The sequence below is a fragment of the Tamandua tetradactyla genome, chromosome 13 (assembly GCF_023851605.1).
Source record: "Tamandua tetradactyla isolate mTamTet1 chromosome 13, mTamTet1.pri, whole genome shotgun sequence".
In the NCBI taxonomy this organism is placed as follows: domain Eukaryota; kingdom Metazoa; phylum Chordata; class Mammalia; order Pilosa; family Myrmecophagidae; genus Tamandua; species Tamandua tetradactyla.
Genome location: NC_135339.1, coordinates 24,086,917 through 24,101,038, shown reverse-complemented (window position 1 = coordinate 24,101,038; position 14,122 = coordinate 24,086,917). Strand labels below are relative to the sequence as shown.

The 14,122-nt window shown below is 37.1% G+C and overlaps 1 protein-coding gene and 1 non-coding gene across 4 annotated transcripts in view; one reads left to right on the top strand and one right to left on the bottom strand.

Annotated features, from left to right (window-relative positions):
- Nucleotides 1-14,122, top strand: part of MCU (mitochondrial calcium uniporter) — a 273,983-nt gene that overhangs the window by 186,176 nt on the left and 73,685 nt on the right. The window lies entirely within an intron of this gene.
- On the bottom strand, nt 8,201-8,273 carry TRNAG-ACC (transfer RNA glycine (anticodon ACC)). The gene has a single exon. It is a non-coding gene; the product is annotated as a tRNA-Gly (tRNA).

Sequence of the window (14,122 nt, the reverse complement as noted above, 5' to 3'; positions counted from 1 at the left end):
TGTCATCTGCAAATAATGAAAGTTTTACTTCTTCCTTTCAAATTTGGATGCCTTTTATTCCTTTTCCCTGCATGACTGCTATAGCTAGAATTTCTAGTACAATGTTGATTAGTAGTGATTACAGAGGGCATCTTTGTCGCATTCCCAATCTTAGGGGGGAAGCTTTCAGTCTCTCTCCTTTGAGTACGATGCTGGCTATGAGTTTTTCATATATGCCCTTTATTATACTGAGAAAGTTACCTTTGATTTCTACCTTTTGAAGTGTTTTTATCAGAAAAGGATATTGAATTTTGTTAAATGCTTTTTCAGTATCAATAGAAATGATCATGTGATTTTTCCCTTTCAATTTGTTTATCTGCTGTATTACATTAATTGATTTTCTCGTGTTGAAACGAGAAACCTGGCACAAACACCAGTTGGTCGTGTTGTATAAATCTTTTAATGTGTTACTGGATTCGATTTGCTAACATTTTGTTGAGAATCTTTACATCTATGTTCATTAGGGAGATTAGCCTGTAGTTTTCCTTTCTTATTGCATCTTTACCCGGTTTTTGTATTATGGTGATGTTAGCTTAATAAAATGAGTAGGTAGCGTAGTGTTCCTTTTTCCTCAACTTTTTTGACAAGTTTGAGCAGGATTTGTATTACTTCTTTTTGGCATGTTTGATAAAATTCCCCTGGTAATTAATATTTTTAAATTTTAACTTATGTGTGAGACTAAAGTAAAAATGTATATTTGTTACAAAATTTATATTTTGACTAGTGCTGTTCATACAACTTATGTGGTCAGCTTAATTGAAACCCGTTAAGTACATGGAACAATGAGTAGGGCATAAAATTTTGTAGGTTTGTCCAGAGTGATGCCCCAATAAATCCCAGAGTGATTTGAATAGTGAATAAAAAAGTATTTGCAAAGTCCCCTTGGGAGAATGGTGAGAAAGGGAGAAAATTCAACTTCCCCAAGTTGAATTCTTGATATTCTCACAAGTAGTGGGGACAACCAAAGCAATAGGCTGAGCTCACAATCTTGGGGTTTGTTCGTATGAAGCTTAACCCCACAAAGGATAGGTCAAGCCTACTTAAAATTAGGTCTAAGAGTCACCCCCAAAAGAACCTCTTTTGTTGCTCAGATGTGGCCTCTCTCTCCAGCCAACACAACAAGAAAACTCACCGCTCTCCCCTTGTCTACGTGTGACATGACTCCCAGGGGTGTGGACCTTCTTGGCAACGTGGGACAGAAATCCTTGAATGGGCTGAGACTCAGCATCAAGGGATTGAGAAAACCTTCTCGACCAAAAGGGGGAAGAGTGAAATGAGACAAAATAAAGTATCAATGGCTGAGAGATTCCAAACAGAGTCGAGAGGTTATCCTGGAGGTTATTCTTACGCATTAAATAGATATTACCTTGTTATTCAAGATGTAATGGAGAGGCTGGAGGGAACTGCCTGAAAATGTAGAGCTGTGTTCCAGTAGCCATGTTTCTTGAAGATGATTGTATAGTGATGTAGCTTTCACAAAGTGACTTTGTGATTGTGAAAACCTTGTGTCTGATGCTCCCTTTATCTACCTTATCAACAGATGAGTAGAATATATGGAATAAAAATAAATAATAGGGGGAACAAATGTTAAAATAAATTTAGATTGAAATGCCAGTGATCAATGAAAGGGAGGAGTCTCCCTCTCCTCCAATGAAAGGGAGACTCTTTCTTTAGAGTCTATGGTAATGACCCTCCTCTCATTTCTGATTTTATTTACATCCTCTCTCTTTTTTTTTCTTTGTCAGTCTTGCTAATGGTCCATTGATTTTATTGATTTTCTTAAAGAAACAGCTTTTGGTTTTTTTTTATTCTGTTGCTCTTTTTTCTCCCATTCATTTAACTCTGCTTTAGTCTTTGTTATTTCTCTTCTGCTGTTTGTTTTGGGGGTTAGTTTGCTGTTTTTTCTCAAGTTCCTCCAGGTGAGCTGTTAAGTCCTCGATTTTTGTTCTTCTTTTTTAATATTGGCATTTAGGGCAATAAAGTTCCCTCTCAGCACAGCCTTTGCCTCATCCCATAAGTTCTGATATGTTATATTCTCATTTTGTTTTGTTTCCAGATAGTTAATGATTTCTCTAACAATTTCTTCTTTGACCCACTGGTTGTTTAAAAGCGTGTCGTTTAATATCCATATATTTGTGAACATTCTCGTACTTTGCTGGTTATTGATTTCCAGCTTCATTCCATTGATCAGAGAAAATGCTTTGAATAATTTCAATGTTTTTAAATGCATAAAGACCCGTTTTGCTCCCCAGCATATGATTTATCCTAGAGAATGTTCATGAGCACTTGAGAGGAACGTATATCTTGGTGTCTTGGCGTGTAACGACCTGTATATGTCTGTTAGGTCTAATTCATTTGTCAGGCTGTTTAAGTTCTCTATTTCCTTGTTAATCTTCTGTCTGGTTGTTCTTTATAGAAGAGAGTGGTATATTGAAGTCTGCTACTATTATTGTTTAAATGTCTATCGCTTCCTTCAGTTTTGCCAGTGTCTCTCTCGTGTACTTTGGAGCTCCATGATTGGGAGCATAAACATTTATGATGGTTATTTCTTCTTGGTGAATTGTCCCTTTCATTAATATATAGTGTCCTTCTTTTTCTCTTATGATATCTTTACATTTAAAGTCTATTTTGTCTAATATTAGTATAGTTCCCGCTTTCTTCTGGTTACACCTTGCATAGAACATCTTTTTCCATTCTTTTCACTTTCAGTCTGTTGCTATCCTTGTATCTAATATGAGTCTTTTGTAAACAGCATATAGCTGGATTATATTTCTTAATTCATTCTGCCACATCTTTTAATTGGTAGGTCTAGTCTGTTAACATTCAAAGTTATTACTGTAAAGGCATTTCTTGAATCCATCTTCTTATCCTTTGGATTTTACTTGTCAGATCTATATATACTTTTCCCTCTTTCTCTTTTTTTCCTTTAAGTTACCCTTATTGGTATTCTTCAATTCTGTGCCCTCCTCCAGACCTCCCTCTCCTGTCTAGTTTTTTCAAGCTGACAGAATTCCCTTCAGTATTTCTTGTAGGGCTGGTCTGTTGTTGAGAAAATCATTTAGCATTTGTTGGTCTGTGAAAATATTAATCTCTCCTTAGTTTTGAAGGACAGTTGGGTACAGAATTCTTGGCTGGAACTCTTTCTCTTTCAGGATCTCAAATATATCAAACCACTGCCTTCTTGCCTCCATAGTACCAGTTGAGTAGTCCAGATTCAGTCTGATGTGGTTTCCCTTGTAAGTAGTAGATCGTTTTCTTTTGCCTCTTTCAGATTTTCTACTTCTTTACAACATTTTACCGACTGATCAGTATATGTCTTGGGGAAAGCCTATTTGGATTTATTCTATTTGGAATTTATTGCACTTTTTCGATTTGCATTTAGATGTTCTTTATAAGGGTTTCCACCATTATGTGGAATGATGATCTTCCTAGTCCTTTTCTCTTCTCCTTCCTGGACAACAATGATTCTTACATTTGTACACTTTTGTGCTGGTTTGAAAGGGTGTATGTACCCTAGAAAAGCCGTGTTTTAATCCTAATCCCATTTTGTAAAGGCAGCCATTTCTTATATGATTTAATCAAGAGTGGTTGTTAACATGGATTAGAGATGTGTCTCCACCCATTTGGGTGGGTCTTGATTGGTTTACTGGATAAAAGAGAAAACATTTTGGAGAATGAGAGATTCAGAGAGAGCAGAGCAGAACGACATAGCCACGAGAAGCAGAGTCCACCAGCCTGTGACCTTTGGAGATTAAGAAGGCAAATGCTTCCCGGGGAGCTTCATGAAACAGGAAGCCAGGAGAAGAAGCTAGCAGATGATGCCGTTTTGCCATGTGCCCTTCCAGATGAGAAAGGAACCCTGACCATGTTCACCATGTGCCTTTCCAGATGAGAGAAAAACTCTGACCCTGTTCACCATATGCCTTTCCAGATGAGAGAGAAACTCTGAACTTCATCTGCCTTCTTGAATCAAGGTATCTTTCCCTGGATGCCTTAGATTAGACTTTTCTGTAGACTTGCTTTAATTGGTACATCTTCTTGGCCTTCGAACTGTAAACTGGCAACTTATTAAATTCCCCCTTTAAAAGCCGTTCTGTTTCTGGTGTATTGCATTCCGGCAGCTAGTAAACTAGAACGGCATTGTTTTGTCCGTCATTTCCCTGAAATCCAACTCAAATTTTTCCATCTTCTTTGCTATTTCCTCTCTTGTGTGTTTGAAATCAATTATCCTGTCCTCTGGTTTGCTTATTCTTTCTTTTGCCTCTTTAAATCTGCTGTAGTGGGTCTGTAGTATATATTTTTGTTTGGTCTATAGCATCTTTAATCTCTGTAATACCTGCTCTTTTTCTATTTATTCTTTCAGATTCCTCTTTATCCTCTTCTAGTGTCTTCTTGATCTCCTTTATGTCAATAGCCATCCCACTTACTTTATTTAGTAGAGTTAGATGAACATTTTAATTAGTTTTACAAAGTTAGTGTCTCCTCCATTGCTTTAATTTGATCATTAAGCTGGGCTATATCTGTCTGCATCTTGGTATGCTTAGTGTTCTTCTGTTTCCTTCAAGTCATGAAAATATCTTGATACAGATACTTTGGAAGTTAATTTCCTTCAGCAGTCTAGAGCTTTGTGTTTGTGGGATGGATGTGGAGCAGGATGCAGGGCATTGGGTGGGGCACAACAGTGTTACAGGTTGCAGTGCAGTTATGGGCATGGGTTGGGGATGTTACAGTGGTGCCTGTGATCATGGGGTGCATGGTGTGGAGTTGTGGGGATGTAGTGCCGGAACTGTCAGGTCGGGGTGGAGTTCAAGCAGGCCTTGGAGTGCAGGAGCAGGGTGCAGCATGGGAGGCCAGAGGTAGGGTGCAGCAGGAGGTGGATGGGGGTGTTCTCCAGATGTAAGGGGGGCTGGTGTGCAGGCAGGATGTGGGTGGGCATGTAGAGCATGTGTATGTGAGGGTGTGGGATACAGAACATAGAGATCGGGGCACAGGGAGGGCAGGGCATAAGTGTGTCCTTGTACATGGAGAGTGGTCCACACGTGGGATGCAAATGCACAAGTGTGTAGGGGTGGGCATGGATCATGGAGGTTGTGGGTATGGGTCAAGGGTGGGTGATATAGGGTGGGAGGGGCCTGATGTGTGTTGGGGCAGGTGTACATGTGTGTGCAGGGCAGGGGCTATGTAGCACAGATGCTCATGTGAGCAACTGTCAGGTGTGGGAGTAGGGCGCTTGTCCTGGGGTTTGGGGCAATGTTGTGCATGTATGTGGGGCAGGGCTTTGGAGTGCAGGGGTCAAGAGATCACTGCACAGATGCATGGCTGCCTGGTGGGGAGGATGTGACTGTGCATGTGTGCAGATCTGGAGGGCCGGGCCTGGTGTGCTTGGGCTTGGGGGCGGGGCCCTAGTGTATGCCTATGCAGAGGTCAAAGGTTGCGCCCGTGTGGGCTGGAGGCGGGTGTCGCCTGGAGGTGTAAGTCTGGTTTGCCCAGATGTGAGGGGCGTGGCATGGGTGCATGAGTGCCCGGATCTTAGGGGCCGGACTCTGATGTACTCATGGACAGAGTGGGGCTGGGGGCGGGGCTGGGTGGAGTTGTGCAACTACATGGCCTGAAGCAGGTATTGCTAGGGTTTGATGGTGAACGCCTGCAGCCGAAATGTGTAGGCTGCTGCCTGCAGAGGAGTTGGGGGTGTCAGGGCAGGGATATTTGGAGCACAGTGGGGTCAGGTGGCAGGGTTCTGGTACATGGGGTATGGGGGGAGTCATAGGGCGAGGGTGCTGCATGTGAGTGTAGCACATTCAGTGGCTTGGTTTACTTCTTTGTCCCCATCTCCGTGTCCATACACTCCTTCCTGAGGGCTCCGTATTTCATTTAGAACGGGCTGTATTAGGCTGTTTGCACTAGCTGGATGGTCTCCTGTTCTCTGTGTCTCAGATTTTCAGCCTTTGCAACCAGGGCCTCCCTGTGTGGTGTGGAAGACCTTCCCAGTCACTTACCAAATTTTTTTTTATTTTGTTGTGGCTAAAATGAAAAGAAGTGGTCTGCCATACAAGAATTCCATGAGAAACCTTAAGGGGGGTGGGGAGAAAACTAGATTAGATAGTAATAATTTTTCTCATTTCCTATTAAACAGACTATACTCATGAGCCATCCCACTCAATTGATGGAAGGAAATATATATTTTTGGTACTATTAGTGTTACCTTTTTATTGTTTGTATTTTTTTTTAATATTTAGTTTTGTTTTATTTTATTTTTGTGTTTTACTTTTGACCTCATACTTCTGCTTGCTGGAGGCAAATATTTAGGTAATTAATTTGTCATAATTACTCCAGCTTTACTTTGAAAGAGAGGCATAGTGAAGAATTACTTGGTATTTTATTGGATTATGATCAGATAACATCACTTTTCAGCCTTACTTGTCCATCTAGTTAAATTTTTTTAATCAGATAATAATGTGAAGCTTCGCAGTATTTAGATCAATAGTTATTTGCTGCCATATTCTATGTGTTTCCTTTCCTTTTCTTTTTTTCCCCTCCCGTCCCCTCCCACTATCCCTCCCCTCTCTCCCTCCCCCCCTTTTTTTGTTGGTATGATACTAGTTTTCATACAGTAGCCTGTTTCTAACAACTCAATATTAAAATCAGGATTTGAACTTTGCACCTCAAGTTCTATTCCTAGATTCACTGCCCTTTCTGCCAACTAAAATAGATTTTCGCCTTATCTTTCAAGCATTTTAAAATTTTTGTTAACTTTCCAACTTCCTAGAAGTCATTATTTCTGTCTAGAAGTGCAGGGTGCCTATATTGCAGAAAACAGACTAAAATGTGAACAGAGATCTATGATGAAAATCCTAGAGCAAAACGTTTGTAGGATTTTTGAAAGTTTTTTATAACTAAACATTTGGTCCTCAGAGCTTCCATTCTCTTCATGTAAAATGTGGTGAAGTTATCAGATAATTTTAAACATCATCCAATGATTAAATGTAATGGACTACACATGAGAAGCTTTTTGAAGACTGTATGTTCCATCTGGAAAACTGGTTTAAAAACCAGCTGGGTTATATAACTCCAAAGAGTTAAAACAGCCCAATCCAACCTTTCCTATCACTCTTAATAAGATTAATTTGCATGCTTAGAGTCTTAAAATGAAATTGGCCTCACCATCAGAAGGAAGAACAATCAATCAAACATTCTTTAATTACTTGATAATGTTTAGGCTGAATCAAAGATACTTTACTGTTTGACAGTGTTTAGTTGGCAGAATATTACATTTGAAAACTTAATTCTGTCTGGAACCTTAATTCCCCCTCACCATGTAACCTAACATATTTACAGGAATCATGAATTAGGACATGGACATCTTTGGGACCGGGAGGTGGAGAGGATTATTCTGCCTACAACAGAGGCTTATAGTCAAATATGAATATTAGGATAACAATTATGAAGGCCTTGATGGCCCACATTTTCATTTTCTCAGTCTTTGTTTTGTATTTGTATTTGTATTTTTCATGGTCCTGATTTTTAAATTTCTATTTCAGAATTTTATAAAATTTACCACTATTTTATGGTATATGATTTTGTTGTAATTGTCTCAGATTGTTTGTAGAACATGCCACAGATACATAATTAAAAAAATTGAAAATTAGGCCTTTTTGAATACATAAAAAATGTAGAGGATAATAGTGATACTGGTAATGGGGGTCTTTCTCTCTAGATAGTTAAGGAATCTGCCATTTTTCCAGGCTAAAATTGTGATTAGAAATACTTTCTAAGAGACTATTGCCTGTATGATCCTCAAATAGACCAGAGAAATCAGCTGGAGCCAGGCAAGTAGGGCTGAGGACCATTCTGTGGGGTGAATGTTTTCAGTTTTGAATTATGTGTGAAAATTATCATAATTGTCTTACTTGATCTTCTCCTTTGTACCACATTAAGACCTTTAATGACTATTATTCTTTTGTGTTAATTATAAATAATGTGTTCATTGGCTGAAGTTATACCCTGGAATGGTTTTGTTTAAAAAAAAAAAAATATATATATATATATATAGTATGCTGTATGGTGAGGTCACATTTCATTATTTTTCCATGTGAGTATCCTGTTATTGCAACAACATTTGTTGAATTTTTGTTTGTTTGTTTTGCTTGCTTGTTTTTTGGGAAGTACGTGGACCAGGAATCGAACCTGGGTCTCTCGCATGGTAGGCGAGAATTCTACCACTGAGCTACCCTTGCACCCTCTGTTAAGGATATTTTTAAAAGTCAAACAAATAATTCCAATAAATCCCCTTAGCTAAATATGAGGATAGAAGGAAGAAAGAGAGATCATCAAAATCCGTGTATTTGTATAAGGCCAGAGCATTAAAAACAAATAAGGCTTGTTACGCTGTTCCTATTGTGTAGAGACTGGAAGGGCTGAAGAAACATTCCCAGACAGCTAGTGCACAGGTTTGTTACTCGTATGCAAATTTGAGATTTCCAACTAAGCAAGATAATTATGCTGTAAATGCAGGCAGCATTTTTATTTGTTTTTGATCAGGTGAAATAACTTAGAATAAATGGATAAGAAATTCTGAAACAAAACTGACTATTTTGCTGCAACTTTCTCGTATGTTTTGTTCTTCTTATGGTGTAAATTTACTATACTCACACAACAAATGGGAGGGTGGAGAGTGATTGTTATAGCAGATGTTGTGTCCCTCTCATTGCAGAGAGTAAAAAAGGCCTGTGGTTATTTATATTTGTGAGTGGTAACTGCATTCTTTTTCATTAGCTGGAGCTAAAGCGAAAGTGAAAAATCGCACTAGGCTACTCATTGGTTTGAAACTATTTACTCCATTAACTTAAGGAAGATGTGAGAAACTCTTCAGCACTACCTCTGTCCCTACTTGACTTTATTTAGCCTTAGCTAAGAAAAAAATTAGTAAGTCTGTAAGGAAACAACAGAATAAAAAAGCAACATGGGAGTGTAAGATACTGGTATCTTCTAAATACTGATATTTTCCCCTTCTATCTTAACCTTTCCAATGCGTTTTAAAGGTTACAGAAAAATAAATTACTATATTTTACTCTAAAAAAGAGGAATACAACAGGCCATTTTGGGGTCAGTAAGCATTTTATGTATGTTAATTATTTTTCTCCCTCAACTTTTTTTTATTTAAAAAATTTCACACCTACGGAAAAAGTGCAGGAAGAATACAATGTGATCCTTATACCTAAATTTATCATTGTTAATATTTTTCTGTGTTTGTTTTATTTCTCTGTATATACATGTGCAGTATTATTTCCTTATCCATTTGACAGTTTCAGACATCATCTCTAAATACTTCATCCATGGATTTCCTAAGAATAATCACATTCTCTCTTTTATGAAATACAGAATTTGACTTTACTTTTTTTCTGAATCCTGTCTGTTACCTGTGTTTTTTTTTCATATTCAAGAAAGAAGGAAGCAATGAGGAAATTATTAATAGCAACCACCCACTTCCCAAGTTATTCACCACTATGCATCCTCTAGAAACCAAGTGTGAAAATGAGCTAGAGATTGATTTTCAAACCTCAGTATAAAGTATTTGATGGACATGATCTCTATACTATTAACCAGAGCCAATTTCTTGAACTATCATATAGAGTTGAATCATTTCCCTAAACTACTTTGTAGTGTATATGCTGTTAAAAAAAACTTATTAGTATTTATTTTCATAAATGTATCTTTGAATTATCTGAATTCAGAGGTAGATGGGCTTTAAAATGTATTTTGTATAACCCATTCATTTTGCATATGAGGAGAACTAAGATCTAAGGTCAAGCAACTAAATATAAGCCTAGAACTTAGCTTTTCAAACTCTCAATGTGGTGTTCTTTCTGTAATGTAATATTGCCTCCCTGTGAGCCCTATTTGCTTGTGTTGTAGTCTTGCTAAATGAGGAAGGTGAAGGGTCTGAGAATACAACTCCTAACTAACTGATATACCCCCTTGAATCTCATTTGGATGAGCTATAGCAGTGCTTCTCAAAATTTAATATGTATGCATGTGAATTTCCTAGGGATCTTGTTGAAATGCAGATTCAGATCCAGAAAGTCCGAGGCAGATTCTGAGATTCTGCCTTTCTCACAAATTATGGTTCTGGTTAATGGACTACATTTTGAGTAGGAGGTATCTATAAAAAGCATGGAGTTCTCATAGTACCCAGGCATCAGCAAAGCTGGAAAAAAAAAAACCTTTAAAAAAGAACTATGAAATACTTCCATTATATCAACTATAGAGAATAAAATAACTAACACCTGTTTATCCAGCAGCCAGCAAAAATAAAATATTTTGAAAAGTTCTCTGTATTTTCCTAATTTTTATTCCACTTCAAACAAAGGAGTTTTCTCCCAATACACTAACTTATATTTCCCCAGTATTACTATATTGACAGATTTTGAGATTACACAGATTTTAGTGGTTCTCTTGGAAAGGAAATATGAATTCAGGTGATGAAAAGAATCATAGCCAAACTAAAGTATGGGCCAAAAAGAGCATCCAAACAAAGTTCCACTTCTGCTCTCTTTAAAAACATCTTTCAAACCAGCTATGGTATACATTTGACGAATACTTATTAAAAGTTCCCACTCTCATGAAATTTAAATTCAGATTTCATTCCCCTATATCTTAATCTTTATGTTGCTTTGAATTTACAAATGTATGTTGAAAGGTACAAATGCTGTATTTTATGGGATAGTTGAGTCTTTTAAAATTAAACTCAGGCTATTTTTTTTCACTGCCTTGGGGTGTTTTACTGTTTAAAAATAATAATTAGGGCAGGTGATGGTGGCGCAGTGGCAGAGTTCTTGCCTGCCATGCCAGAGACCCAGGTTCGATTCCTGGTGCCTGCCCATGCAAACAAACAAATAAATAAATAGTAATAATAATTAGAAGTATATTTTATAGCTATCTCAACACAATATGAATATATTTAAGCCCACAGCAGCCAAAAATAAAGTAGCCATTAAATATAAATATGAAGAAATTTGCACTCTGAATATATATATCCCAAAATGCTTATTGATATAACTACTTCCTTATTTCTCAGAGTAGTTTAGTTGTAAAATAGGAAATCAGTTCTAATACTTACCAGGGGAAATCTGAAACGCAAAGCAACGTTATAAAGTTTGTCAAATATTTTAAGGCATAAAAAAGAAAATGAAAGTCAACTCAAATATTTATTAAGCATCTGCTTTCTCCTAGTATACTGGGAGGATACCAATATGTAAAGAAATGAATGTACTCTTTGGATGATCATTACTCTGAATGGGGGAGGCAGGTATCGAGATACATAATTAAATACAGCGTGACAAATGAAAAGCAGAAGTATGTACAAAATCTAAGAGCAGCCCAGGAAGTTTGTAGAGAAAATGAAGTTGAAGAATGTGATACGTTTTAAACTGATAAAAGAAGCTATGTTATAATGTAGAAAATAGGCGATGGGTATAAGGATTTTCATTGTAAAATTATTTCCAGCTTACTACATGTTTGAAAAGCTTCATAATAAACTATTGACTAAAAAAATTATTAGAAAAAATAAGGTAATATAAAGAGACCACTAAATACACTTCAACTTTCCTTAGTACTAGTAGGTTTTGTTTTTGTTTTTTTTTACTAGTAGGCTTTTAATAAATAAAAAGACAGTAATGAAATGGAAAAGAACTATGCACCGTGAAGAAGGCAGTTTGTCACTTAAGAAAAGCAGAAATCTCTTGCTCTGATACATAAACATATCTGTCATTATGACCAGAGAGGGTAAAAGTGTATCCATTAGGCAAAATGAAGCAACCATCAAGGTATAATTATATTGTAAATGTTAGTAAAAGATTGACTCATATACTAGGGATCTTGAATACACAGTGAAATTTTAGTAGATATTGCACTCTGTTTCTTATTGACCATAGATTGTAATTTGGGAGTAATGCCAAAATCTAAAATAGAGAAACTTTTTTATCAATGAAATTAATGTACACCAAACTATTGTAATTCATAAGTAATGATGTGCTAAATATATCACTGATCTTTTCAATCTTATAATCTAGTTATTGGTCTCAAAACCTAATATAAGAGAATTTTGGCTTTAATTGAGCATGTTGTCTTATCAGTTAAGTGGATAAGTACTTATATTTATTAGTATCAAAAATCTGACATTTCATCCATTCATAGTATGATGCTTGATATAATATACAACTAATTATAGTTTAGGTTTGACTCTCCTGATTATTTTAGTCTGTTGCTATGTCAGCAGTAGTGAAGACATTTGTGGTGAAAAGATTGCCTTGTATGTTGTTACAAAGCACTATGAGTTAGGTGGACAAATATTAGTAATTTTTAAATAACCTTATTGATAATTTAGAGGTTATATTTGGTATCCTAATCAGAAAACTGATGTTGAAAGATTTAACAAAAGGTTCTATATGCTTGCCTAGTTTTATAGTTCGGAATTCTCTTGGAAATCAAGTGTATATAAATCGAATTATGACTTCTGTTATAAATGAGCAATGTGCTCTAGTGGGGATAATGCTGGCCCAAGTTATAATAAAATATAGTAAACAAATTTAATAATATATTCAAAGGGAAATTAATTTCTAATATTAAACTATAGGATGAAGCAAAGAATTGTGGTAAGATGGAGTAGGAAGCCCCAGGAATCAGTCCCTCCACCAGAACAACTATTAAACAGTCAGGCACTGTCTGTATCAACTATTTAGAAACTCCAGAGTCCAGTAGAACACTATACAACAGCCAGAGAAGAGCAGGAAGAAGAGGTTGGTAAATTGCTCTCTCCCTGCTGTGGTTATCTTTTTCCATCCCCTACTCTCACAGCAGGCAGCAGTAAGATCCAGCCTCTGAGGTAGTTTGCTGGTACTAGAAAAGGACATAAAAACCTTTGATTAGCTACTTTGGATCACTGAGGACCTGGCTTTCAGGGTGGCCATTTTTCCAATCTGCCCCAGAAAAAGACAGCAGAGGAGACATCAGGATGGTGCTCTTCCTCAGAAGAGTGGTGGATAATTAAAACACTGCATTTTCCTGGCAGCTACTAAGTCAAGAAAGCATGACTTTGGGAAGCCATGGAAGAAACTCCTGGCAGTCTTGTTCTAGCTAGGAAATACTGACGTGGGAACTGTTCTCCAAAGTGTTTGCTCTCCCAGAATTTGTCCTCCAGGCAAAAGCAGCTTAAGACAGTGAAAGCAGTATAAAAAACAATTGAAGCAAGGGGCCTGTAGCAAAGACTTTCCTGCTTTAAGTCCTTTGAAACACTGGGGAGAGGGGAAACATCTGTTTCTTGGGAAGAAGAGAAAGCATTCAAGCTCCTGTAAACAGGGGATTTCCTAAGGCCTAGCAACCGCAAGCCTAGGATAAGACACATACCAAAAAAAGACAGTGAAGACTCTGTACTTTCCATTTGTCTTAGGCAGACCTTCCTGATAGGAGGCCTGCACTCTTAAGGAGAGCACCAGCCAATGCAGAAACAATTTGCAAAGATGATGAAAGGTATTGTTTGCCTGGTTTTGTTAGCTCCTAATTTTCAAGAAAATCTTCTGTCATGTCACTAGATGGATACAAATTCAAGAAACAAAATCTCTGGGAATAAGTCCCAGAGGTATATATTTTTAAAATATTAAAATATACAGTGTGCAATGCAAGATTACAAGACAAACAAAGAAACAGGAAATGCTGACCAACCCAAAGGAAGAAGATAAAAATCTAAAAAAAAATCAATGAAGAAGGCCAGACCGAACATATTACACAGACTTTAAAAAACCGATCTTTGGTATGCCCAAGGGGATGAAGGAAAATACAGAGAAGAAAAAGCTAAAGGATATCTGGAAAACAATGAATGAACAATAGGAAAACCTGAGTAAAAAGATAGAAATGTTTAAAAAGAACCAAACAAAAATACTGAAAGGGAGATTCCCTAGAGGTTTTCATCAGCAGATTTGCGCTGGCAGAAGAAAGAATCAGTGAACTTGAAGACAAGAAAATTGAAAAGAGTCAGGCTGAGAAGCAGAAAGTCAAAAGAAACATCAAGAGCAAAAATAGCCTGAGACCT